Source organism: Grampus griseus, assembly GCF_964374135.1.
Source record: "Grampus griseus genome assembly, chromosome: 1".
In the NCBI taxonomy this organism is placed as follows: Eukaryota; Metazoa; Chordata; class Mammalia; order Artiodactyla; family Delphinidae; genus Grampus; species Grampus griseus.
The window spans coordinates 177,789,877-177,816,378 of record NC_139017.1 but is presented as its reverse complement, the minus strand read 5'-3'; the positions used below and the strand labels follow the sequence as shown (position 1 = coordinate 177,816,378).

Below are 26,502 nucleotides of genomic sequence, written 5' to 3'. Positions count from 1 at the left end.
TCAGGTGTAGCCAGGAGACGAGGCCCGGACAGGGGCTCTACATCTCCCACTCCTCCGGGCAGGGCTCCCCGCATCCCTCCACATTTGTCCAGGCTTTGAGAGACAGGTGTTCTCCAGCCTCTGGACATTTCTGTCTTGTTTCCCATTAAGAAGCAGAGGTTGATTTTGGAATGCTTGGGGATGAAGAGGCAGAGACCTTGGTGGATGTAGAGTCAGAACTCCCAGGTTTGCCAGCGGGGAGCTGTCTGTGACCCATTCTGTCTGTCGTCCCGAGGCCAGGCCCCTGGTGCCCTGGTACTGGCGTTGGTTCCCTCCACCCAGCTCCCAGGCACCCTGCGAGCCTCCGCCACTCAGCGCCTACAGGGCTAGTCCCTCAAGGTTTGCTCAGAACTCTAGGAAAGAAATCTCTGCTCTAGTGATATCAACAACAGGGAAGTAGACAAGGCCCCCAAAGCCCTGGCCTGGCTTCTCCTTTATCCCGGGGATAATAAGAGGGGCGACTGCTGTGATGTAAATGGTCCTCTGCTTGTGAATTTAACAGTTACCTCTCGGGGTCCCTCCATCAGCCAATGCGGCAAGATAAACTGTTGTGATAGTCTCACCCCCACACACACCGGTGCTTCAGCCCCGCCCCCTCTTGTTTGATCAGCCTCACACACACACCCCCCCCGCCCCCGCTGGCTGCACAAGGCCGGGCTGTGTGCGGATGGGATTTGCCAGTCCTCTGCACACCTTGCCGGGCGGATCGTACTGAGCCTGCTCTGGAAACAGGAACTGAGTCTGGACTCTTATCCTGAGGGTCTTCACCTTGAACCCTGAGGTCCCTGTTCACCTGTGCAGACCATCCTGGGGCTCCCACCTTCCGGGGGTAGGCGGTTCTCTGGAACTGCCCTGGGAACCACGGCGAGGCTCTGGGAGGACTCACGCACAGCTGGACGTCATCAAGCCTGGCTGCCCCTGTGGGTGTCTGGCCAGGGCCCATCTTGAGCCCCTTACTTGGGAGCAGTGAGTTAAGAGGAAGGAAAGTTCCAGGCAGAAAGAGAAGCACATTCCACAAGAACAGAGCAGGGACTTGGGCACGGGCGGGGGTCAGCTTGGATGGTTGCTGGAACCCCCCCCCATCCCCCAATATAACCCTGGTTCTAGAGAATTAAGGGCAAGGGAGCCCAGGGACTCTGCAGCAGCCTCCAGGGCTGGCGTCTCTGCACACAAGACCGTAATTTGAGGCCATCTGACCTTGGAGGTGGTCTGTGAGGGCTATGGCTAGAGGTGACCCACACACGCTGGCCACGCTTGGGGTGGGCAGTGGCAGACAGCCGCTCCAGTATCCCCCCTCCCTCGCCCACAACTGGTCAGGGCGAATTTTGGAGAGGACCCAGAGGTGTGCTGAAGCACAACTCCGGTCACTTTCTGGTCCTGCTTTTGAAGTGGCCGACACCTTTGTATAACCCCAGAGTGACCGGGCACGGGGGCCAGGCTCTGGCAGCCCCGGGGAAGAGCCCAGAAAAGGGTTTTCACTTGGAGCGCTCAGCACACACTCCAGGCCTCCCCCAGGAAGCCGTCTGGGAATCAAGGTCACTAGATGCAGACTCAAAGCTTTTTGTGTATTTCTACTTCTGCATTTGCTCTTGTTTTTACTGTCACGCATACTAGACATACAGAAAACTGCATGAAACAAAAACGAAACACTGGATAAATAACGATAAAGCACATGACCACAACCCAGGACACAGGAAACAGCATAAACGCCGGTTGGTTCTCTGAGGCTCGCCCCTCCCCCACAACGGAAAGGGTAACCTGGGACTAGGACCCCAACTACTCAGAGGCTGAACTATTTCTGGGCAGTCCCAGGCCAGTGCAGAGAGCTCTGTCCTCACCGTGGATTCCTCTCCCTTCCCGGTCTCTGAGAGGAAGGAACGCTCCAAAGATGACAGGATTCGAGTGAGATTAATTTCTTATTTTAGACCTTTCGAAAGGCAGTTGCACAGAAACGAAGTCCCTGGGCCGTAAGGAACTTCAGATCAATTAAAACAATTTACTTTGCTGCTAATGATTTCAGACCATTGTAATTTATTGGTAGGTAAATGACTTCTAAAGCGTATTCCTTGGGCGGCTGCACAGAGGGAATTTTAACAAGTTCTTGGATAAATTAAGTCTGGAATTTGTTAACACACTGTTATTGTAAAACATTTAAAGTAGGCCTTTCACACAGCTCCAAGTTTCCAGAAACAATTAAAACTTCTAACCAGTTCTTCATTGTTTAAGGGAATCAAATGACAGGAAAGGGCTGCTGACAACAGGTGGGAAACCCCGGCCCAGCAGTGATGTCCAAGGCACCAGTGGCTGCTGGGATCCCCCTGTGATTTCTGCTCTCACGGAAAAATCCACATCACTACTCTGGCCAAAGTACGCCCCACACAGCTGGACTTCCACCTGCCCCCAGTGGCATCTCCAGTTTCTCTGCCTTTAGTCCCTGAGCTCCAGCCCCACTGGCTCCGGCACAGGCCCAGCTGCAGCTATAGTCTTCCCTAGTCACCTCTCTCTTGTCCATGGACCTCTCCTCAGCACATCCCCTGGGCTTGGGGTCTGCCTGCCTCTTAACAGGAGGATGAGTATTCAATGAGTGATTGCATTGGTGACGGCTCCAGCATGTGACATGGGTAGTGTCCCACTGGAATGGGCCAGAACCCCCTGCAGGGACAGGGAACTACCCCTGCTGCCCAGGGCAGGAAAGCTTAAGGATACAGGACCGACCAGGTGAGAGGCCTGGCTGCCTGCGAGCCACCCACCAGGGCAGGACGGGCAGTGGGCATCCAGGCGTTGCAGTGTGGACCGCCTCTAGGGGCTTTGAATCCGGTCAGAGGGTTCTTGTCCATGCCTTTTATGTAAGGCCCAGAGAGCCCTCCCTGAGGCCAACCTGCATCCCCTGGGGCCTTTTCCTTGGAAAATGAGGATTCTCCTTGAATTCCTCCCAACCCTCAACATCTCAGTTTCTGGTCAGTAATAACAGTAAGATAATAGTGCAGCCAGCGTGAAGCCCTGGGGCAGAGCAGGAACCTCGCACCTCAGGAAATGTGGTATTGCCTTTAGACCTCAACAGGCCGGGAGGCAGGGGCCAAGGCAGGGTTGGGCTGTGGGTGCTACAATCCAAAATCCATCACGTTATCCTGCATGATGTCCACCCTTCTCACGGCCCCTTAGTGCCACTCGGCCCCTGGGCAGCGGCTTCCAGCCCAGGCCTGCTTTAGAGGCGGCTAAGCGAAGGCCTGGGTCCCATGTCCCGCCACCAGATCCAGAAGCGATGAGCGCCTAGCGCACAGATGGCAGGCAGGGGGCCAGCTTGGGACACTTCCTCACCCTCGTAGGTTCGTCCATCATGATATATTGATTGAAGAGTGCGGTGATCGGGGGTTTGGAGTCCCAGAGCCCCTGTTCTCTCGGAGCAGAAGTCCTAGTGGGAGGAAGCAGAGGCAAGGAGCAAATGAACAAGAAAGACGAAATGTGAGTGTGTCAGGCTCTGGTCTCACCCATCAAGGTCGGGAAAGGACTGTCTTAGGAGGTGGCACTTGAGCTGTGACAGAGTGGCGCTGAAGAATGTTCCAGGCAGAGGGAACAGCCAGTCAGTGCAAAGACACCTGGGCTGGGAGGAAGGAAAAAGAAAGAAAACAGGGGCAGGGTGGTGAGCAGCGGGGAGGGTGCAAGAGAGGGGAGGGCAGGGAGCAAAGGAGAACCAAAGAGGGAGGACGGAGGGCGGAGTGTGGATTTCTCTTTAGTCCCCGGCTTTGGAGCATTTTAAGCAGGGCAGTGACAGGACCTGACGGATGCGTTTTAAAGGCTTCTTCCGGCTGGTAAGGGTTAAATGGATGTTTGTAGAGAGGCCAGCTTGGAGGCAAATAGAGCAGCCGGAAAGGCCAGGCAGGGTCCAGGTGAAAAGATGGCTAGGTGAACGAGAACAGGAGCTGTGGGGAGGGGAGGAGGACAGAGGTCTGGGGTCTGTTTTGAAGTGAGGTTGACAAAACTTGCTAATTGTTTGGATGTAAGGTTAAGGCAAAGAGAGGAATCAGGGTGATGGATGGATTCAGGGCAGGAGGAGCTGGGCGGATAGTGGTGCCAGGTACTCAGAAGAGAAGACCAAGGGGGGATCCCAAGGGACCCTTTGGCCATATTTCAGTCAAGGTGGCTGTGGGTGCCCTGCTGGCGTGCTGTCTTAGTCTGCCCAGGCTGCGATCACAGAGTACCACAGACTGGCCGGTTTACATAGCAGCCACTTATTGCTCACAGTTCTGGAGGCTGGATGTCCAAGATCAAGGCACCAGCTGCTTCCTGGTTCATAGAGGACCATCTCCTCCCTGCGTCCTCACGTGGCCAAGGGAGAGAGAGCTCTAGTCTCACCTTCTTCTAAGGGCACTGATCGCATCATGGGCCCCACCCTCATGGCCTCATCTAAACCTAATCACCTCTCAAGGGACCCACCTCCTAATACCATCACATTGGGGGTTAGAACTTCAACACATAGATTTCAAGGGGACACAGGCATTCAGTCCACACATATCCAATAGGCGGTGGATGCTGTGGGTTTGGTATTGTGTGGTAAAGTCGGAATTTGAGTCATGAATTAGGAATTAGAGTCAAGGGTCAGGGTGTGGGAAGCCACCCAGGAAGGAAGGGGGGGCAGAGACTAAGGATGGGGACACCCCAACATTTAGAAGCCACAGGAGGAGGAGGAGAGGATACCTGGAGAGAACTGACTGGTGTGGGTTCCATAAGCCAAGAAGAGAGCCTTTCAGGAAGGAGGGCCACGGGGTCCACACAGATCACTAAATAAGGAGGTGCTTCCATGAGGCTCCGGGATGATCGCGCTGAGCAGAACATGTGCCTGTGTCTCAGATCCAGTGGGATCGGGTTTTAGATTATTTGAAGCCAGTTGGCAAACCCTTTTAGAGCTGATCACAGACTGCATTTTAGTAATTTTCATAGTATTTTTGGCAGCTCCAGAGACACCAAGGCAAGGCAGAGAATCTTTTAATGGAGCATTGAAAAGCAGTTTTTAAAAATACGTTTTAGAAAGCTATTTAAATTCTCCCGTCTGTAGCAAAATTAATGTATAAACTTAGCGCCTTCATTTGGCTCTACTTAAAACAAAAAAGGTGGGAAGCAGTTTCCTCCCTCGGTTCTGCTGAATCTAGAGGCTGATTCTCATTTGGCATCACGGAACCTGGACATTTCCAGGGATGCCCTGTGCAGGAAAGGCTCCAAACACTTTCCATCACGAAGTCATTTAATCTTCACAACAATCCCATGAGGGGAAAAAGTGATATGTGTTCCCCCATTTCAGAGATGGGGAAACTGAGGCCAGTGTTTGTTAATAAGCAGCTAAGTAGGTTTAGCATCTTTAGAGAGGGGAAAGGAAGGAAGCTTGCCAAACATGTTAGAGCTGGAGGGATGGAGGGGGACCCTATCTGTTGTATGCTGAAAGCTTGTGCTTTTAATCACCCTCGGACTCCCCGCTGCCTGGGCTTCACACGGGGTTGGGGTGGGGACTGATATGCAGCTGGGTTTGGACCCACTGCAGGAGCCTTGCTGTGGCGATTCTCGGAGGGGTTAGGGCCTGCTCATCAGCACCCCGGGGTGCCTGTTAAGTGTGCAGTGAAGCTAACTGGGATGCTCCCCAGGGAGATTCTGACACTTGGTAAACTTTGAGATGCCCTGACAGCCTGCCCCTCAACACGTGCCATCACTGTGATTTCAGATCCAAAGAACCCGGGGGATGGTGACACAGTCACCCCTCCCTTCTGCAGAGAGGGGAGGTTCTCTGCTCAGGGTCCCACAGAACCCAGGCCCTTGACTCCCGTGGCAGGGTCTCCTCACAGATACCCCCTCCCTGGCCCTGGCCAAGCCTCCAGCCAGCTTGGAGAGGCAAGCTGTCTGTCCCCAAAGAGGTGTTGTTTTCAGGGGAAAAGACAAGAGGTTGGTGTCCGGATGAACTGTGGCTGGAGGCCTGGCCACCCTTTGGTGGCAGCCTACCCATGGGTTCCCTGGGGTCTCCGGTTCCAGCACGGTAGCCTGCACTGTTCCAGCCCCTCTCTCCTCCCTCTGTCCTGGGAGATGGGCAGGAAGTCTGTGACAGGCCACTATAATACATGACAAGTCCTGGGGGCCTGCAGAAGGGGATGGAGGGGACAAGCTGAGCGGTTGGTGCAGGTGGGGCCGACAGCACTTGGGAGCCAGCGGGCGGGGACGCAGGGGGGCTCACGGAGTCCACAGAGGAGAGGCTGGTGGCCTGTCTGTCCCACCCGCCGCAATCCAAGGTGGAGCCGGAGGGACTGGTCTGTCCTGTCACAGCCAAGCTGTGTGACTCAGGTGTGGGTGGAAATAAAGGAGGGCTCAGAGAGGGTGGCTCCACACCAGGTGCCACCTGGATCTTGGGAACAAGGGACCATCTCTCGTTTGAATTAGACAGGCCGCTAGGGCCCTTGACCCAGAATTTGCCCAGCATCTTCCCACCCCTCGTGCCCGCTCACACCCCCGTGTGTGTCACGGGCTGACCCTCTGCAGGACTCGTGTCCACTTATAGCTCTGTGCCATGGCTGCGCTCGCTGGGGAACATGCACGGCCTGTTCCCACACAGGAGAAGTACCCGCTCTTCAGATGAGCAGCGGGGGCCTGGTTTCTCAGGACCACTGGCTCCCTGGGCAAGTTAATGAGCACCTGCATGTTTCCTCCGTGGTTGAATTGGCCATCACCAGCCAGGGCAGCCAGATCTGTCAGGCCACTGCTATTTCAGGTCCTCCTGGCTTTACTGCCTCACCTGGAGCATCATCGAGGGGCAGCCAGCAGCTGAGAATCACTCAAGGTGACATGGCATTTTAGATTTCATTTCCCGCCCCCCAGCCCCACCCAGGTCTCTGTCTGTGGGAGACAGTGACAAGGTGACGGCACTCAGTAACGCGCAACACGAGCAGAGCTGATGTCCCAGGGGCAGGCTGTGTTCCCCCAGTGACTCAGGAGCCCCAAGCCTGCATCTTTGCTGCCATCTTCTCACTCTTTGTTGCCCCAAGATCCTGGCCTGCTTGCTCCTAACACTACCGAACTTCTCCCAACAAATACCAGCGCTAGAACCCATCACATGGGCAAGGGCCTCAGACAACACTGGATCCAAGTCTGGGCTCCAGCTACCAGCTGCCTTTCACCTTGGGCAAGATGCTTGACCTCCGTGAGCTTCCATTTCCTCTCACCTGCCTCCTAGGATGGGCATGAGGACAGGGGATGGTGAGCATGTCGGGGTAGCTCTATGTCCAGCAGAGTGAGAGCTCAGTAAATAGCAGAAGCGCCATGGTTTTCTCTAACTAGGGACTGGTTGATCAATTGCTAACTCTGGTCTCAAGAGTGACACAGAAAGGAAGAGGGATCCTGGCCTGAGTGGGGCAGCCTCTGAGCTTTTGATGGAGTCAGTGGGGTAGAGTATGAGTTTCCTCCTGGGTGGGTGGGTCCTCTGGAGAAACAGTATATATATATATATATGTATAGATAGATAGATAGATAGATGGAGAGAGAGAGAGAGAGATTTTAAGAAATTGGCTCACACAATTGTGGGGCCGGCAATCTGATTTCTGCCCAGCAGACCAGCAGGCTGGAGACCGAAGGAAGAGTTGATATTCCCATCTTGAGTCTGAAGGCATCAGGAGGCAGGATTCTTCTTCCTTTCCTTGGGGAACCTGAGTCTTTTTTCTTAAGGCCTTCAGCTGATTGGATGAGGCCTACTCACATTACAGAGGGTAATCTCCTTACCCAAAGTATCTAAAAACTGCATCTGCAGTGATGTCTAGATTAGTGTTTGACCAAATAGCTTGGTCCCGTGGACTAGACAAGTTGACGCATCACGGGGGAAGAGCCAGGCACCCTGGGCCGTCCTCTGCCAGCACCGTGGTCTCTTGGATATGGTGGCCCTACCCCTGCCTGGTCTGCATCTCTCCCACCCCTGACCTCCCACCCTCAGGGGTAGCTTGTGTGAGGGCTTCAGCAAAGGACAGGAACCACATCAGAAGCCCAGCACCCTCTGAGTCATGCAACCCAGGCAAGGCCCTTGGGCAGAGAGTAAAGAGTTTGCCCTGGCTGGTCTGAGAGAAGAGAGGCCAGTATTGTCCGTGGAACTTGGATAGGTCCTCCAGCCTTTGTCCTGAAGCAAGATCCCACCCAGGTCCAGACCCCCAGCCCCCCCCAGCCAGGCTGAGGCTCACAGGTGCCTCGGTAGGGCCCTTAGGAAGCAACAAAAGGGATACCAGAGGTCAAAGGCTACAGCAACCTCTCCCGAGGAGTGGCTGGGAAGGGTCTGAGACCCAACAGCTGCCACCCAAGACACGTCACAGGCCAGGAAATAGTTCCTTTAAGGCGGAACTTGGATGCCAGCAGCGCCTGACACGTCCACAGTAGAAGCTCAGAGCAATTCTCTTGCTTTTATCTTTCCTTGAGGCTCAGCTTGATGAAAAGTGGCCTCTATCTACGGCTGATAAATAACCAGAAACTTGCTGTATCTGCTTTCATTTGATTTTCTTGAACAATTATCACCAGTGTGCCTTACATTCAGAGGCTGAGACTTTAAGTGGCTAAAAGAACTTCCCAACTGAGCCAGCCAGGGCCTCGTTTGAAATTCTTTGGTGCATTGGAAAGCAACTAGACATGATCTATGGAGGAGTTGGGAAGAGAGTGTTTCGTGTTAATGGCGTAGACGTTTCCTCCTCTCCCGGGGATGGGACTGTGGGAGGAGGTTTCCCACCCCCCACCCTCAAGCCACAGGAGACTCTGCCCTGCCAGACCCTCTGAGCTGAAGAGCCACTCCCTGGGCTCAAGCCTGGGCTGCCCACAGGACTGGGTCCAGACCAGATGATGCCCAACACAGTTCTAGATGCTGAACTTGAGGAGAATGGTGTCTAGACAGGAGTCATCCAGAGAAGGCTGATCAGAGTGCGGATGGGTCTGGAGTCCTCAGAACGATTAGGGGAGGAAACTGGGATTGTTGAGCTGCAGAAGTCTTAGAGGCTGTTTTTGTTCTTCTGTTCTAGTACTCGGGCTATAGTGTGATTCTGCCTCAGTACCAGGAGTGGAAGCTCCCTGAGGCCAGAGACTGCATCTTTCAATACCCAGAGTGGTAGCAGCATGTCTTCAATGCATGTTTAATGGAAGAAAGGATGGATGGATGGATAGGTAGATGGATGGGTAGGTGGGTGGATGGAAGATGGGTCGATGAGTAGGTAGACGTGTGGATGGATAGGTGAGTGGATGGATGAATGGGTGAGTGGATGGGTGGGTGAGTATGTCGGTTGATGGATGGATGGAGGGGTAGGTGGATGGATGGATAGATGGATGAGTAAGTAGATGGGTAGATAGGTGGATTCATGGGAGGATAGTAGGTAAATGTGTAGATGGAAAGGAGGTTGGATGGATGGGTAGACGGAAGAGTGAGTGGGTGGGTTGATGAATGCATGGAGCAGTAGGTGGACGGATGGCGAGATGGCTGGGTGAGTGGATGGGTAGATAGATGGATTCATGGGAAGATAGGAGGTAAATGTGTACATGGATAGGTGAGTGGATGGATGGGTGGACTGATGAGTGAGTGGGTGAGTGGATGGATGGATGGATGGAAGAATGTGTAGACGGATGAGTGACATGAATCTTCTTCACATCTTTGAAGGACTATCTACACATCCTGAGGAGTAGAGTACCCATTCTCTGTGGATCCAGAAGACAAAATCATTCCAGATTCTCTGGGGCAGCAGATTTGACCTCAGGTTAGGAAAGAACTTTACAAAGACTCAAACTGCTTTTGGTGGAATAGATGGTGTGGAGAGAGAGCGAGCCCCTGTCCCTGATGAAGAAGGGGAGCCTGCCGGGTGGAGTAGCAGGTGCCTGTGCTGCCAGGAGCAGGGCTGGTGACCTCAGAGGGCCTTCCCAGCTCTGAGCTGCCATGATTCCTCTTGGGCACCGAGTAAGAGCGGAGTTTTCTGGGTCAAGCCATGGCCCTTGCAGAGGACCTGTGCTGTACCTGGTGCTCACCTCGGCAGGCCTGGTCAGAGGGGATCTGCAGAGAGAACAGAAAGCATGTGATGGTGAGGCAGGCCTGGTGGAGTAGACTGAGGGGGAGGCAGGAAGAGGCTGCCCAGAAAGCCCCTGCAGAGATGGCAGGAACAGCACCAGGGCAGAACCTCTGGACCTTCTTCCTGGGGTATTCTCAGTACCCAGGGGGCCCTCTTCTGGGGGCAGGTCCCCCCTTCCCCTCATGAAAGTCAGGACCCAAAGGAGCAGGGGACAGCCTGAGAGAGCGGCTGGGGACACGACTGGGTGACCAGGGAGGGCAGAGGCCCAAGGGCTCCAAGAGAGGCTGGCAGCAGGGAAAGGATCCCCTCTGGCCCCGTGCTGGTCCCCCTGGCATCTCTTTCTCTTTAGAAAACCTAATTGCCTGCGGTGTCCACTCTGACCATCAATTTGATCTGCGCTCAAGGGTACAGCCGGGGTTCACCTTGTTCTGCTTAAATAATGCAGGTAGTGAGGCTATTGACCACCTGTCATCTGCCAGAAAGTGGCTTTGACATGGCCAGAAGCCGGGGCGGGCGCCCGGGGCCTTGGCCTACACCGGTCCAGCCAGGTGCTTGAGCGGCCTGCAGGCAGAGGCCAGGCCCTGCGCTGGGTCCACATTGGACGGATGGGAGCTTGACACCTCCCTGGCCTTTTCCCAGAAGGACGATCTATTGGGAAGTTCTAAGAGAAAGGAAGGGCAGCAGCTGCCTGAATAAGGAGCCTCTATTTTGTGTTCGGAGGGAAGGCATGTGGGGCAGCCGGGCCGCAGGGCTGGGGGCCGTGCTGAGTCACTTCCTGGCAGAGGACGCTCTGTGCCCTCCCCCGCCTGCCTGCCGCCCGCTCCTGCTGGCCTGGGTGGCTGACAGACAAGGGGCTGGTGATGCGTCCGCTGCTCTTCCCTGAGCCTGGCTTGGATTTTTTTTTTTTTTAATGTTTAAAAATTCCCCACAGCATGGCAGGTGCCCAGCTGCCGGGTCACCCCATCGCCTGTTCTGTCATCAGACATCATGTTTACCCGTCAGACACTGTTTTCCTGACACTCGACACTCAAAATAATGATCTGGTTGGGGCATCTTCATGAATGATTCATGAGGCTCCGCTCACCTTTGGGTGTTAACAGCAAACCAAAGCCCTGCTTCACGGGAGCCGGCAGGGGGCAGGAAGGGCACCCTGGCTGCGGCCTCCAAGCCCCTCGGGGATGTTGAGGACCCTCCGGCTCAGCCTCAGGGCTCTCCTCCCCCAGCCTCAGCCCAGCCGGCCACCCACCAAGCCGCAGCGCAGACAGGGAGAAGAGCAGAGTTCTAGAAACGGGGTCTGCGGTGTGGTCCCTGTTGTCACCCTGTGCCCAGTAACCTTGCGGAGAATGTTGGAGCTCATGCCCCACGTCCCCACCGGACCTCCACCACCCACAGCCTGTGTGACCTTGAGCAGGTCCCCTGCTTCTCGAAGCTTCCCCTTCCTGCCTGTGAAGCCAGGCGGGGCTGGCTCCCTCACAGGGTGGCAGTGAAGATTCCTGGCCTGTGGGAACAGCCGAGACGCGGTGGCCGTTATTCTTCACTACTATTACCTCACCTCCCCCGCCTTTCTTTTCCGTGCTGTAGAACGAGAGGGTTGAGCTAGGTGGTCCCCGCACCTTCTCGCCTGCCACACAGGTCTCTGCTTGTTCTGGGACTGGGTTCCAGGAAGTTGCAGAGAGGCCTCGGCCTGTGGAGCATACTTGCGGGGACATTTCTTTCTTTTTTTTTTTTCCCCCAGTACGCGGGCCTCTCACTGTTGGGGCCCCTCCCGTCGCGGAGCACAGTCTCCAGACGCGCAGGCTCAGCGGCCATGGCTCACGGGCCCATATGCACACATATGCATGCACGGGCACACGTGCACATGCGTGAACACACAGGTACACGGTATACCCATGCACACATGCGTGCACAGGTACACACATGCGTGCACAGGTGCACGCATGCACACACGCACACAGCATCCACAGAGAACATGAGGACTCTCTGATGCCTGCAGAGCTAGCTCAGTGCAGACTGTGAAGCCAGGGGCTCCAAGCAGGAGACGGCACAGCTAGGCTCTCTCTGCCCCTCCATCTGCCCTCCCCCACAGTCAGCTCCCTCGGGAGGGCGGGGTCTGCCGCTCATGAACACGTGGTACCAGACACCCAATTCAGGCTTAATAAATCCGGGCCAAACGAAGGGAATTTATAGCTGGGTATTGAGCTCTGGGGGCACACAGTGAACCAGACGGATCCGGCGTGATTAGCCGACACCTCCCACCCAGCCTTGGTTTCTCCTGTAGGATTGAGGAGGGAAACCTGCCAGTTAGATCCCCAACACTTCAAATGTTCTGCTGTTCAAAAGCAATGAGGGGGAGCCCCTCCCAGGGAGCCTGTCGGCAGTGGTCGTAGGGAGCAGAGGGACAGCCCCTGACCCCAGGGAGGGGAGGCCCACGGTGCCGCAGACCCTGCCCTGGCCAGAACTGGCCTCTGCCCTGGAAGCAGGATTCTGGCCCAGCTGTGGGGTCTACTTTATTCCTAAACAACCTGGGAGCAGGATGGCAGAAGGGGGCTCTGGTCCCACTGCTGACCCAGGGGTCCAGGGGAGGAGGAGGATGACCCAGCCCAGGGCGGGGTCCAGGGGCGGAGGAGGATGACCCAGCCCAGCGCCTGAGCCTGACCAGGGTGGGCCTGAGAAAGCAGGAGGCCAGCTGTGCCCGACAGTGGAGCATGACCCGTGGGCCCGTGTGGCCCGCCACGGATGAGTGCAACTCACAAGCGAGTCTGGCAAGAGCTGCATGTGGCTGAAGGCGGGCTCCGGCCTCGTCTGTCAGGCGCCTTTCCTTCCCCAGATATGCTCGGGCGCCGGGCAGAGCCAGGGCTGCTGTTGCCTCAGGTTGCCCCTCACCGCCCCCTGCCCCGAGGCTGCCCCTGACGTGACCGCCTGGTCCTCAAGGCTCTGGGCCTCCCCCAGTGGCCCCTCCGCCTGTGACAGCGCTGGCCCGCACTGCTCGGGGCTTGCTGGGGGCGTGTGGAGGGATGCCGGCCAGGCGTGGGCCTTCTGACATTTCTGGAGACCGTGGACCGTGCAGAGGCCAGACTGGGAGCCAGGGCGGCACTCAAAGGGCGGAGCTGTCCTGCTGGGGCCCTTGGGGGACATGACTGCCCTTTGCGGCTTAGTAAGACATTTCAGAGACATGGGTCAGGTGGAGTGGAAGGTGGTGGAAGTGACATGTGGGTCTGCGGAAGCAAAGATTCCCAGCCCCGCGCCCCTCCTCCCATCCAGGAGCCCCCCTGCCCCCCGGCTGCTCTTTTCTCCCTAACACCCCACGTTCTTCACTGATCATTCCACACCCACTGGTCTTATCTCCCCCGCCAAGTGTGTGTTTCCTGAAGACGGGGACCCCAGCTGAAAAATCTTCATGTCCCTCTCCCATGGCATCAGCAGATGCCCAACCAGACCCACGATCCACGGATGAAAGGACCTGGGAGAGAGGGGGCCTGAAGCCATCGGGCAGTTGCCTCTAGCCCGTGGGTAACCCAGGGCTGGCTGTGAGCTCTGGTTCTGGCCACGCAGCTAGATTTTCCCCTTGGAATTGGAATGCAGGGCCAAACCCCCGAGTCCTAAGTGATGCCCTGCTGAAGTCCTGTCACTCATCTGCTCATTTAGTCAAGACCCACTGTGTGCCCGGCGCTGTGCTGGGATGGACAGAGCAGGAGGGAAGAGGGTCCTGAGCCGGAGGTGCGGGCTGGAAGACGGTCAGCACTGGCTGCTCCCAACGCACACGGGAGGGGCCCCAGGCCAGCCCGGGGTGACCTCTGGAGCTGGTAAAGCCAGAGCTGGGGTTTGCAGGACGAGCAGTGGCTCGCCAGGCCCCGAGGGAGAGGATGCACAGAAGCGCAGCCATCCCCTTTGGAACCTGCAGAAGCATGTGTGATATGGTCCTTGCCCACAAGGAGGTGGTGACAGATTGAGGATGGGTGGAATAGGACAAGAGTTAAGCCCCATTGCCAAGCAGGGAATGGGAGCCGTGGCATGAGAAAGCACGTGATTAAGTGCTGGGTGAATCCCACCCACCACTGTGTGGGGAGAGCAGTAGGTGGCAGGGGCAGGCTGGACTCTGGGGGGTGGGTGGGCAGAGAGGTGACGTTCGCAGGAGAAATGACCGTGTAAGCAGAAGCCCGAGGCTGGAAGGTTCAGGCTGCATCGGGGAGCAGTTTGGCTGGAGCGTATGAGTTGGGGTGAGAGCTGTGTGAGGGGCTCCTTTCAGGCCACTGAGCTGGCCCATCTGCCCCCCCCAGAGGACCTTGGGAGCTCATTCTGCGTCCCTGACCCCCCTTCACAGTTCTGCATCCCATTCCAGCCCCAGGCACTTATTTATGCCCATCTTCTCCTGCTCACACAAAACCAGACCCCAGAGACAAACAGAGAGACATAAAAAGGAGAAAAGATGAAGATTCATTGACGCCAGAACCAACTCTATTCTGGAAAATTGAAATATTTTGTACGTAGTGACAATGGAGACACCACACGACCTTCCCGGAACGACTTCCCAGATATATGAGAGCGACAACAGTCGTCCCATTGGCGCTGACACACCGAAGGCTCCCCAAAGCTACCACTTAAAAAATGTCTCCCGTGTTATTAACATTCCACACTCGGTGATGTTAATGGCCCATCACTGTTACCAACAGTCACAAATTTCCAGGACTTATAAATGACACCACCCCCAGAGACAGCCCAGAACAACCTGCCATCAGCCTGCCCGGCCCCAGCTAGCCCATGAACATCACATCAGGCTTATCTGGTGGGCCCCGCTGCCACCCCGAGGCTCACACCCTCCTCCCTCACCTTGAGCCCTGGGAAACTTGGGGCAGCTGCATCCACTTCCCCTTGGCCTTCAGGCGCTATTGATGCTGCTGGGTGATGGGAGCGGGGGTGTGGATGCTGCAGGGGGCGGGGGAGGTCTTGCACTCAGAATCAGTGCTCTGAGCCAGGGCAGGCGTTACACTTCCTGACTGCGACTGCCTTTTTTGCTGCCTGGCCCCCCGCTCTGCACACCTGCAAAGATCAGACCCTCTTCCTCATTCGTTCATTCATTCATCCATCCATGCAACAACTCGTTTTCTGAAATGATTGCAATGCTGCATGGACGATTGGGCCACACCCAGGATGTGGTCCAGGGACTTCCCATCCTGAAGGATGTGAGCAATGCCAAGCAGAGGGGCAAGCTCGGGACCTGGGATGTCAGAGCCCACAGAGCTCTAGTCCCCGCTCCAGGAGTAGCTCATGGGAATCAAAGAAGGTGGCCACTCACAGGTCGGGCGAAGCAGGCCCCGTACCCCACCCGAGTCCTCCCAGGTGGCTGATGCGTAAATCTGCCCTCAGAGGCAAACAGGAAGTGGATGACGTGGAGGTAGGGAGCTCAGGCTCTGGAGCAGGCAGCCTGAGTGTGGATCTGACCAAACACGAACTAGCTATCATTCTTCCGAACAACAGTTTTCATAGCTGTGAAATGGGACTAAAAACACCCTCAGAGTTGTTAAGGAGGTCAGATGAAACAATGCATGTCCAGGATACAGCCCTCGTCTTGGCCCAAAGTCAATGCTCAAGAGATGAAGACTTATTGCTAATTTGGGGGATTTTCTCATTCTGCTCTGGGCTTAATTCTCCTCAAAAGGCAGAAACCCCTATGAGGGGTTTGAGTGGCACCTGCATGTGGAAAGACTGTGTTTGATGGGAGAAGAGATGAAAGGTCACTTCCAGGAGGTGGGAGAGATACAGGGAAGTGACAGCCAGCTAAAAGGGGTAGCTGACATTGCTGCCTCCTGGTTCTGGTCAGCCCTGCCCAGTTTGGCCACCACGAGTGACTTACAAGCCCCCGCCTCAGTTTCTCCATTTGCCAAGCCAGCCTCCCCAGCCTTGCACTCCTCTCCAGCACCTCCAATAGCTATTTGTGGGATGTTTTGAACAGGACTGCTGGGGAAATCTAATGAGATAATGAATGCGCAAGGGCTTTGAAAAGACCCAGTGTTTTGTAAATGTAAGAGATTTTTACTCCCATTTACCGCCCTTTTAAAAGGATGTTTTCCCTCAATTCAGCCAAATTTAACTTGGATGGTAAAGAGCCCAGCCCGGGCGTCCCCAGCTATAATTTCCCTGCTTCCTTGCGCCTCCGAATATTAAAACACAAAGGCTCCCATTGCCGAGAGAAACCAAACCGGCAGCACATTAGAGGCGCGGTTGCACAAACGGAATTCAAAGTGATATTTCAAGCGGGGTGTTCTGTTTATATAAACCTTGAGAGCACTCGAATGTCAGCAGAACTTTGAAATTAAAATCGCTCCTTTTTTCATACGCTTCTCCCTCTTTTATTGAACCTGTGTCTTGGGATAGGAGGAGGTTAGAAACCACTTGGGGTTTTACTTTATAGCGTTAGAAATGCTACGATGAGGCAGGGAGGCTTCCTAAAGGCTCCAGGCCAAGGCCAAGTCCGTTAAAGGGACAGCGCTGTCCACAGTGCTGAAAAGGAAAGCCAGGCCCCAGGCTGTGATGGGAGGGCTTCTGGGTGAGGGGTCCTTCTCCAGGGGCACATTCCCCGGTGCTCCCTAGAATCCTGGAGAAGGGGCAGAGCCCAGGGGAGGCCAAGTCTCCTGAACAGGTGGGGACGGGGCACTGGCAGGCAGAGGGAGAAGCACGAAGGGGAGGAGAGACGGAGCTGCCAGAGTGACAGCTGCAGTGGAAATCAGAAGAGAGATGTGAGCACCGAGCTGGAGGAACTGGAAAATAACCTAATAAAATAGAAAGATATACCCAGTGACAGCGGGGAGATAAATGGAGCAAGTTATACGCAGGGCTCATTTTTGTGCAAATATTTGGGGCTTTATAAAATAAGGCTCTTTATTATAAATCTGTCTCCCGAATAAGTCTTGCCATCCCACAGGTGTCAGCGGCAGTGAAGTTTTCCCTCTAAGACATGGAGGGTTGAGCTCTCGAGGTAAATGTGGCTGCAACTGCTCTTTCTGTTTCGTACACAGCCCTTCCCACCGGGAAGTGTGGCTGCTGAGAGCCCAGAGAAGGGGCCAGGCCTGAGGCCCAGCCTGCTGTGGCTCCGCTATGGGCTGCTTTGGCGGTCTTGACCTTCGTTCCCAGCCAGGAGGCTGCTAGGGCTGTGTGGTGACCTGGAATCCAGGAGACTGAGATACATGGGTCGTGGGGGGCTCGCCATTGGCTGAGGGGTCTCTCAAGCCTGTCTATAAATACCAGGAAGACATGTTTACTAGGACCCTCTCCACCTCCAGTGGGGGAGAAGGTGACAACACCAAAGTGTAGCAGCAGAGTCAGGTAAGGCAAGAAGAAAACTTTAGGGGGTTATCAACCCCCTCTTTATGGACTTCTGAAAATATAGACAGCCTTCTGCCTGGTGGGGCTCAAGGCAACCCTTCCTGGAACCAAGGGAAGTGTGAGGAGACTTCAGGAGCTTGGGAAGTTTTCTGGAAGGACCTGAGTCCACCCTCTGGTTCTCAGGCCAGCAGAGCAGCAGAGCAAGTAAGGTCTCAAAGCTGATGGGTACTCAGACCTTGGAGTGGCATCTTCCCCTGCTAATCAGACACTCAGATAACCAGGAGCACACAGGCAGGGGGATGAACACCACACCGGTAGGGTTCACCCTGAAGATGTTGGTCAGTGCACGTACACACACACAAACACACACACACACACACACACACACACACACTATTTAAGGTATCTAAGGCACTATTTCCAGAGGACCAGGATCTAAGTTTCTTAGAGAAATTTGCTCTCAGATCTGAAGCCTTCTCAATTGTGAAACAGTCCAACCAGTGGAGGCCAAGAGTCTCCAGTGTTCACACGTCCGGCACGGGAGCTAAGCTGGTCAGAGCAAGATGAGATTGCTCTGTGCTCCAGGGATGGTACATGAAACTGTGACCAGAAGCAGGTTCCCTAACTTCTCTGGTACATTTCCTCAGCCCTTAAGAGGAGCTGATCATGGTAAGAGGGCCCGCTAAGGCTCTTAGGTAGATTCAATACACGAAGCCTTATGAAGCCTGCAGCCCAGGGCCTTGCACAGCTAAACGTGTGCTCTTCTTAGCGCTGGCCAGACAGGAACACAGCCCTATCCTGTGCTATAGAGTAGGTGCTCCTGGGGCTTCCCTGGTGGCGCAGTGGTTGAGAGTCCGCCTGCCGATGCAGGGGACACGGGTTCGTGCCCCGGTCCGGGAAGATCCCACATGCCGCGGAGCGGCTGGGCCCGTGAGCCATGGCCGCTGAGCCTGTGCGTCCAGAGCCTGTGCTCCGCAACGGGAGAGGCCACAACAGGGAGAGGCCCGCGTACCAAAAAAAAAAAAGAAATGAAGTTGAGTAGGTGTTCCTGAATTGTTCAGATAGACTTGAGGCTGCTTCCAAAACGCTCCGCGAGAAGCCGGCAAGGCTTCACTGTGACCATCAGCTCTAGTATCCTTCACTGTCATCTCGGCTAACCTTGATCTCATCAAACTACGTGGTTGACACATCGTCTATCGGCTGCACCTGGACCGTGCAGACAGGGACCCCCTCTTCTAACTCCGTGCCTCCAGTGCCTGGCACAGAGTAACTCAAGAAAGTGTTACCTGAGTGGTAAATAGGAAGACAGCATCTCCGCCCAAGCAGCTGCTCGAACCAGTACCAAACCCGAGCGGATCCCCAGCCCAGAGAGGACCCTTTTCTAGGAGGGGCGGCCCTCTTCTCCCAGTTCTGTGCCCCCTCATCATGCTCTGTGTGTGGCTCCAGCCTTGCATCTCTGCACCTTTGGAAGTGACGTCCCGCATTCTCCATGGCCGGGGGCCTCTGCCCTGGGAACTGGCCTAATGCCTTTCATGTTTCCCTCATTTTCAAGGCTTTGGCTGGACATCTGGCTTCTCATGATTGATCCCAGTTGGTTCCCATGATGTTCTACGGCACCTTCCTAACCTACTGCCTTTTTTATGACTATAGTAAAAGGTCGCACGTCAGGGAACACCATCCAACAGGAAGAAGCGTCCCCTCCCCTCGTCAGCTCAAGTTGAGCGTCGTAATTTACAGGGAAACCTTGTGGCTTGGGGTGTTTACCCCCCCTGGAACCGGTTTCCTCTCCCATTATGAGAATGAGATAATTAAAATACTTCCTTTGATATTAAATTAGGTTTGCTCAGCCTAATTGCAAATGCCGGTTTGAAAGCTGTTATGTTATTTGGGTTTCAATTTAGAGCCATCCATTTCAAAGGTTTGTTTTGTTTTGTTTTGAAATGTCTCTTCACCTGACCCTGGATTAGATATCGGGAAGGAAATAAGGAATTCATTCAAATTTGCCTAGGAAATGTGCATCTCAAGCTGGCGCAGAGAGCGGCTGCAGGTTTTACAGAGACTGGGGCCGAGGGAGCAACTGAGGCCTTGCCCTTCCCCACCCTCTAAGCGGCAGGCTTCCCAGATGCCCGTGAGGAAGCAGGAAGAGGTGGGGCGTGAGATCTGGTTCTGTAGGAGGAAAGCCACAGTCCGGCTTCTCTCCTCCACTGAGCCTTCTACCATCCCTTCCAAATGACGCCATGGCAAGCTACTCCTGCCCCAGGAACATCACCCCAACGCAAACCGGCTTAGCAATAAAGAATCTGATGTCACCTACAAGGAGGGTCAGAGGGAGGGCGGGCGCAGGGTTAGTCTGTTCAGAGGCTTGGCTATGGCACCAAGGACCCAGGTCCTTTCCAAATCTTCATTCAGTCATCTTTTTTTTTTTTTTTTTTGCGGTACGTGGGCCTCTCACTGTCGTGGCCTCTCCCGTTGCGGAGCACAGGCTCCGGACGTGCAGGCTCAGCGGCCATGGCTCACGGGCCCACGCACAGCATGTGGGATCTTCCTGGACCGGGACACGAACCCACGTCCCCTGCATCGGCAGGCGGACTCTCAACCCATGCGCCACCAGGGAAGCCCCATTCGGCCGTCTTTAATGGTGGCTTCATGCTTCGGCTGAGAGCAGGAGACTGCGGCAAGCCCAAGTTCATATCTGCACACGGGCCGTGTTAGAAGGAGGACGCGATGGGATCTGCAGCACCTGCCAGTGAGAAACCCTCTCCCGGAAGCCCTCACACTTCTCTTGTCTTGTTAGCCAGAGCTGGGTCATATACTCATTCCTGAATAATCTCCATTCATGGGGGTAGGAAAACACTTGGCCAGTTGGGCCCACCCCTCTCCCACTCATGCCCCTCCCCCAGCTCATGGCTACCTGGCGGGGGAATGGATTTTGGCGGGGAATAAATGCTGATAGGTAACCCAGCAGTGTCCACCACAAAGCTATATAACACTCTTATTGAACACAAAGAAATGTATATGTGAAAAACCAAAAGGAGCACTGAAATGAACCCCCAGAGTTGACCAGAACTAGCCCCAGCACTGTTAAGTTTCCTCTAAGGACAGAGTGACTTTCCCCAATCCCTTTTGGAGTCTCGAACACTGAACAATATGGTACCTGGAGGGTAAGTAGGGCCTGGGGCCGTTGTATAGCCCCGTGATTCTCAACAAGGGACATTTGGTAACGTCTGGAGACATTTTCGGTTGTCACCCTTCTGAGATGCTACTGGCATTTAGTATTAGAGTCCGGGGATGTTTCCAAATATCTTACAATGCACGGAACAGCCCTCCGTAACAAAGAATTAGTCAGTCCCAAATGTCTACTGTTGTGAGGTTGAGAAACTGTGTTTAAGCCTGGCTTGCGTCCAGGATATTCCCACGATGCTTTGCTCCCTGGGAGAGGGGAGAGAGGAGGGTGGCTTCCCACCTAGAAGTGACGGGAAGCTGGAAAACACAGAACCAGCCATCACCCTTCTTTCCCCTTCTCCCGCAGAACTTTCGTTTGCTTCTGACAAAAAGAGAATATAGAATGTATTTCAACTTGGCTTTGTTCCACATGAGTATCTCCCTGGGAGCCTGTAAGCATTTGGAGAGCAGGGCCCTGTTTAGCACCCCTGTATCCATGCCAGCACTCGCACAGTAGGTACCTCATAAACGTGGGTTGGAAGGAGGAAGGGAAAAGGGAGGAGAGAGCGGGTGGGAGGAAAGGCCTGGGACTGAGTAGAGAAAATGATTTAGTGGCCCAGGCCCTCAAGGCAAACCTTGGCCGCGGCTGACGAGATCAGCTGATTCTTAGCTGGGGAACAAAGACTTTCAAGGGCTGGTCAGAGAGATTCAAAGGTTCTGCTTGAGAAATTGAATCTGACCGTTCAGACCAAGCCAAAGTGTCCCTTGACAAGAGAAGGTGGGAAGGTCAGAGAAGTCAGCCCTGAGGACAGATGCAAGACGAATGGGGCCAGAGAAGGTGGCGCAGGAGGAAAGAGGAAGAGCGGGGGAAAGGTCAGAGTCAGAAATGGAAACTGTCAAAGTTCCATCTCATGATGGGAAGGGCAGGGCCAGCGGAGAAGGCAAAAATCCACAGGAGGCAGCGAAGCCCTGACTGGGGCTGGAAGGAGGAGGGAGTGGGGCGGCGGCCGCGCAAGGGAAAGAGGCGTAGCCAGAGGGAGGTGACCCCAAGGAGAGGGGCTACTGGTCCGAGAGCAGCCGAGGGCTCTGGGAGGACCCCTACGGCGGGCCCTTCCATTTCAGAGTGACAGACCACAACGGGAATATCTTGTCACTGTCACCTGTCAGCGTCAGCAGAATTTTCACCGGGGGCTGTGGTCTTGGATGCCAGGATTTTCACTCCAGAGACACTTGCTAAGGCCAGCTTGAGAAGGTGACAAAATATGAAAATTGCCAGAAGTCCTGGTCCACTTTGTCCCAGCAGCACTGCTCCATAGAGACGCTCTCCTCAAAGTTAATAAGAAACTAAGAAATTAATTTCCTGTCCGTTGCCTCTGCCCAGCAATGACAGCTCAGTCTCTCTCCATTATTGGGGGTGTATTTAAATAACAAAGGAAGTGGGGGAGGGTTGGGGGTGCCACGTGCTGTGCTGGCCTTTCTGGAAGTGTATTGGAAAAGCGAGAGGAAAGTCTAGGCAATCTGGAGTGGGGCAGGAGTGCCCGGCCACGCAGCCTGGCCACGATGGGACCATCGCTTCTGAGAAGGTCACTTTGATTCTTCACTTGCTTTGTTGCGAGGTTCCAGGCACCAGCTCAGCTCTGCCACATCTTGGCTGCCCGGCACCTCCCCGCGCCTCTAGAGAGAATACGCTGAGTGCAAAGCACAGCACCTTCTGCGAGGAGACCTCATGTGACATTGGAGTCACGTCAAACCTACAGTTTTACAGAAACGACTGTCAAATGGGGAGTTATTTGCCTCCAAAGTCACTGTGAGACTGACCTGGCTTTTTCAGTTCGCGACCCTAGTGGGATGGAGGGCAGAGGGGCAGAATTTGTTTCTTTGTGATTCATCAATCAATGGCTGAGTGGCTACTACTTGCTGGGAACAGTGTTGGGCGCCCTTTGTTATGTTTCTCATTGGATCCCCACGGTGACCCTGTCAGGTGGGTGTGACGATCCCCATTTTATAGGTGAGGGATACGAGGCTTAGAGGGGTTAAGTCACTCGCCCAAGATCACAGAGCATTTCCAGTGGCCCAGATACGGTTTGAGCCAAGGTCCGATTCCAAATCCAAGTTTTTTCCATCACCTGGCTGTAGGCGAGATAACAGACTGGTGTGCTTTTTCTGTCTGATTTTAATTCCAAAGTTAGTACCCGCTACTGAAAACTGCTGACTTCATTATAACCCATCTTTGTGTCTTCATTCAACAAACAGATTGTTTTTCAGAACAAGCCTTGAACAAGGTAACCTTTGGTAACTTTCTTACTAATGGGTAAAATTGTCTGTTTCATCTCTGCTGCGTCATGGCTGCCAGTATAAGCCTTTCCCGGTGATACGATGTCAAAATGTGAAGGTTTTCTTCCATCGAGAGACTGAATCAAGTTCAAGGGGGAGGGTCATTCAACGTCAATGTGTTCCTGGTCTGTGTTGCTTATTTAACAGATACTAACCAAGTCCAGCTCTGGACCAGGCAGTGGCTGGACACGGGGCAGATGCAGAGCTGCCATTATGGAAGGTGGCCCTCACCGGCCCTGACACTCTGCTCCATTTCTTCTTTTCATGGCTTTTTTCCTGAATGTCCCTGAGCTGTCCAAGGCTCTTCCTTTCACACTTCCCTGTGCCTGAACCCTTGCTTCCCCCAGATCTTCCCATGGCTGGATTCGAACCATTTCAGACTCAACTCAAGGTCATCTTCTCAGAGGCCTTCCCCAAGTTTCCTGGCCAAATGCCCCACTCACCCTCACCCATCACCGGCTCCTTTTATGCTCATAGCACCTGGCAGTATTCAAAACCACCTCTTCCTTCGTCAAGTATTTCTAGTTTGTCTTTCCCAAGTTTTCTGAGAGCAAGACACGTAGCCTTGTTTACCGCAGACTCCAAACTTTGTCCAGTCCCTGGTACATCGTGGCTTTCGATAAGTACATGTTGAGTGAATGAATAAATGAACGAATGAACACCTGTGAAGCGAGCACTGCGGTTCTCCCCACTCTGTAGAGAAGGAAACTGTCCCTCTAAGGGGTGCGAGTCCTCCCCTGGAGCACCCAGCTGGGGAGTGGGTAAGCGGGACCCCCTCCTGTCAGGGTAACTGGAGACAGAGCCTAGCAGCCTTTCTCCTACACAGCGAGGGAGCATAAAGAATTGCTAAGAAAGGCACCTTGCTCCAGTGAGTCGAAAACCCTCAATTACAAGAGGTACTTTTTCAACTTTTGCATTTTTGCTTCGCCTTCCCATCAGCTTTCCCCCAAAAAGAGCTACAGGCTCGATTTACCTACAACCACCAGAATTAATTGCTGTCCCGGGATAGCTAACCCCTCTTAACGGCTCCATAGCAATGGCGGTTCGCAAATGCCAGCAGGTGTTTTCCTAAAGGGACTCTATCCCTCACACAAAATAGAACATTTTGAGCGGAATTTAAACAGCTTTTGAACAGTGCTACTCTGATTTCTTCACACTTCACAAATGCTTTCTTTGCAAACATGGGTGTCCCAGTTACCCTGGGCTGGTGCCAAAGCCCTCGCCCAGCGTCTGTCTTCTCAGCTTCAAGGCAGCCGTGAGTCCTAAAAGCAAACAAGGAGGCAGAGCTGTGGACCTCACAACTGAGGAGTGTGTGTGCGGTGTGTGGTGTGTATGTGTGTCTGTGGTGTGTGTGGTGTGTGTGTGGTGTGTGTGGTGTGTGTGTGTGTGTGGAGTCTGTGTGTGGTGTGTGTATGTGTGTGTGTGGTGTGTGCATGTGTGGTGTGTGTCTGTGTGGTGTGTATGTATGTGTGTGGTGTGTGTGTCTGTGTGTGCTGTGTGGTGTGTATGTGTGTCTGTGGTGTGTGGTGTGTGTGTGTGTGTGTAGTGTGGTGTGTGTGTGTGTGTGTGTGGTGTGTGTGGTATGTGGTGTGTGTGTGTGTGGTGTGTGTGTACATGTGTGGTGTGTGTGGTGTGTCTGTGTGTCTGTGTGTGGTGTGTGGTGTGTATGTGTGTCTGTGGGGTGTGTGGTGTGTGTGTGTGTAGTGTGGTGTGCGTGCGTGTGTGCATGCAGAGGTGTTGGCCAGGTTTTGTCCCTTGGCAATGGCCACCCAGATCTCTGCTGTGCGATTCCTGGGACGCCCTGAGCTTAGAGGAAAGGATGTCATCCACCACAGCTTAGCGTGAAATTCCAGGGCCGCGGCAGGGAGTGGGTGTTGTGAGTGAGGCTGGAACAAAGCATCCTGGTGCGGCCCTGCCCCCGCAGGTGAAGTGGGCCCACTTGCAGAAGCACCCAGAAGGGCCCCTGCGGCTTCACATGCTCTGCCTTGGCAACGGCAGAAGAGATGAGGGAGGGGGTGACGGGTGGATGGTGTGGATGCGGGCCACCAGCTGCCTGCCGTCCTTGCTCTCCTCCAAAGGCACAGCCCAGCACCTGGGGCTCTCCCCACCCACCCCCCGTGCCAGTCCAGGCTGCGCAGCCCCTTCACCACCACCCCCAGGGCAGATGAGGTCCCCCAGCTGTTGATTCAGCCAACACTTGCTGGCCACCCACCGGGGAATGGATTTCCTTCTGTCGTAGACGCTGCTCTCCGGAAGCCTGGTGTTTCTTTACTTTTTTAAACTGAGGTATAGCTGGTGTTCAACGTTATATAAGTTTCAGGTGTACGACACAGAGATTCACAATTTTTAAAGATTATATTCCATTTACAGTCATTATAAAGTACTGGCTATATTCCCTGTGCTGTACAATATATCCTTGCAGTGTATTTATTTTATACGTAGTAGTTTGTACCACTGAACCCCTTCCCCCTATCGTGCCCCCCCCACTCCCCACCGGTAACCACTAGTTTGTTCTCTACGTCTGTCTGAGTCTGTTTCTCTTCTGTTATAGTCACGAGTTTGTTGCACTTTTTGGATTCTACGTGTAAATGATAACATACAGTATTTGTCCTCCTCTGCCTGACATTTCACTGAGCATAATGCCTTCCAAGTCCCTCCACATTGTTGCAAATAAGCCTGGTGTCTGGAGGGGGAGTGTAGACTCAGCCCAGAGATCAGTGAAACAGGCAGGACTGGCCGCGCTAAAGGAGGCACAGAGGGCTGCTCTGGGGTCCAAGGAGAACGCAGTTACTTTTGGTTGGGAGGATTAGGGGACGCTTCAAGGACAACGAGGCATTGGAGCTGGGTCATGACAAGCAGGTGGAACGGGGACTTGCCGAGATGGGTGGAGGGTCCCAGGCCCCGGGAACAGAGTGGGTGGGCAGAGCAGGCTGAGTGGTCCCGAGGACTGAGCCGGGGGCCTGAGGACGGTACTTGGGAGGTGTAGACAAAGGGCCGATCCGGCCGATCGATCGTGGGGGCCTGTGTTATCGGGAGTGAGTTGCAGTCACAGGAAATGAGGAACCAGGGAAGCTTCACGGCACTACCAGAGCTGGGACTTGGGGAAAGGGCGCTGGGAGTCAGATGGGAGGGGCTGGCTTCCAGGCAGGGACACCTGCCAGAAGGCTGTGCCAGGTTACACGGCTAAGGCTAGGAGGGCCAGACCAGGGCGGTGGCCTCGGGGACAGAGAAAAGCCTCACCCTTCCTACGTTTCTACCCTCCTTCTGCCCTGCTGACATCACAGTGTCGTAGACTAGAGCGCGCAGGAGCCGTGGCCCCAGGATTACTCTGAGGTTTCCCAGCTCTGTGGCTCAGGTCTGCTCCCACTGGCAGATGCCTGGAGACCCCCGAGGAAGCTGGAGGAGGCTCTCTAGCGCACCATCTGCAGAGGGAGGGGGTCCTCAGCCCCCTGTGGGCCACAGCCCTCCACCCCAAGGCTACTGTGGCATCTGCCAGGAGAGGACGATTCCAGGAGCTTTCGGAGCCGGTGGGCTCGCCTTCCTCTGCCCTCTGCGAGGGGCCGGCATCGGGCAGCCCAGCCTCTTGGCGATTTCG

At 54.6% G+C, this 26,502-nt stretch overlaps 1 protein-coding gene across 1 annotated transcript in view; it reads left to right on the top strand.

Moving 5' to 3' along the window:
• The window catches only part of CAMTA1 (calmodulin binding transcription activator 1), an 895,524-nt gene that overhangs the window by 741,254 nt on the left and 127,768 nt on the right, over positions 1-26,502 (top strand).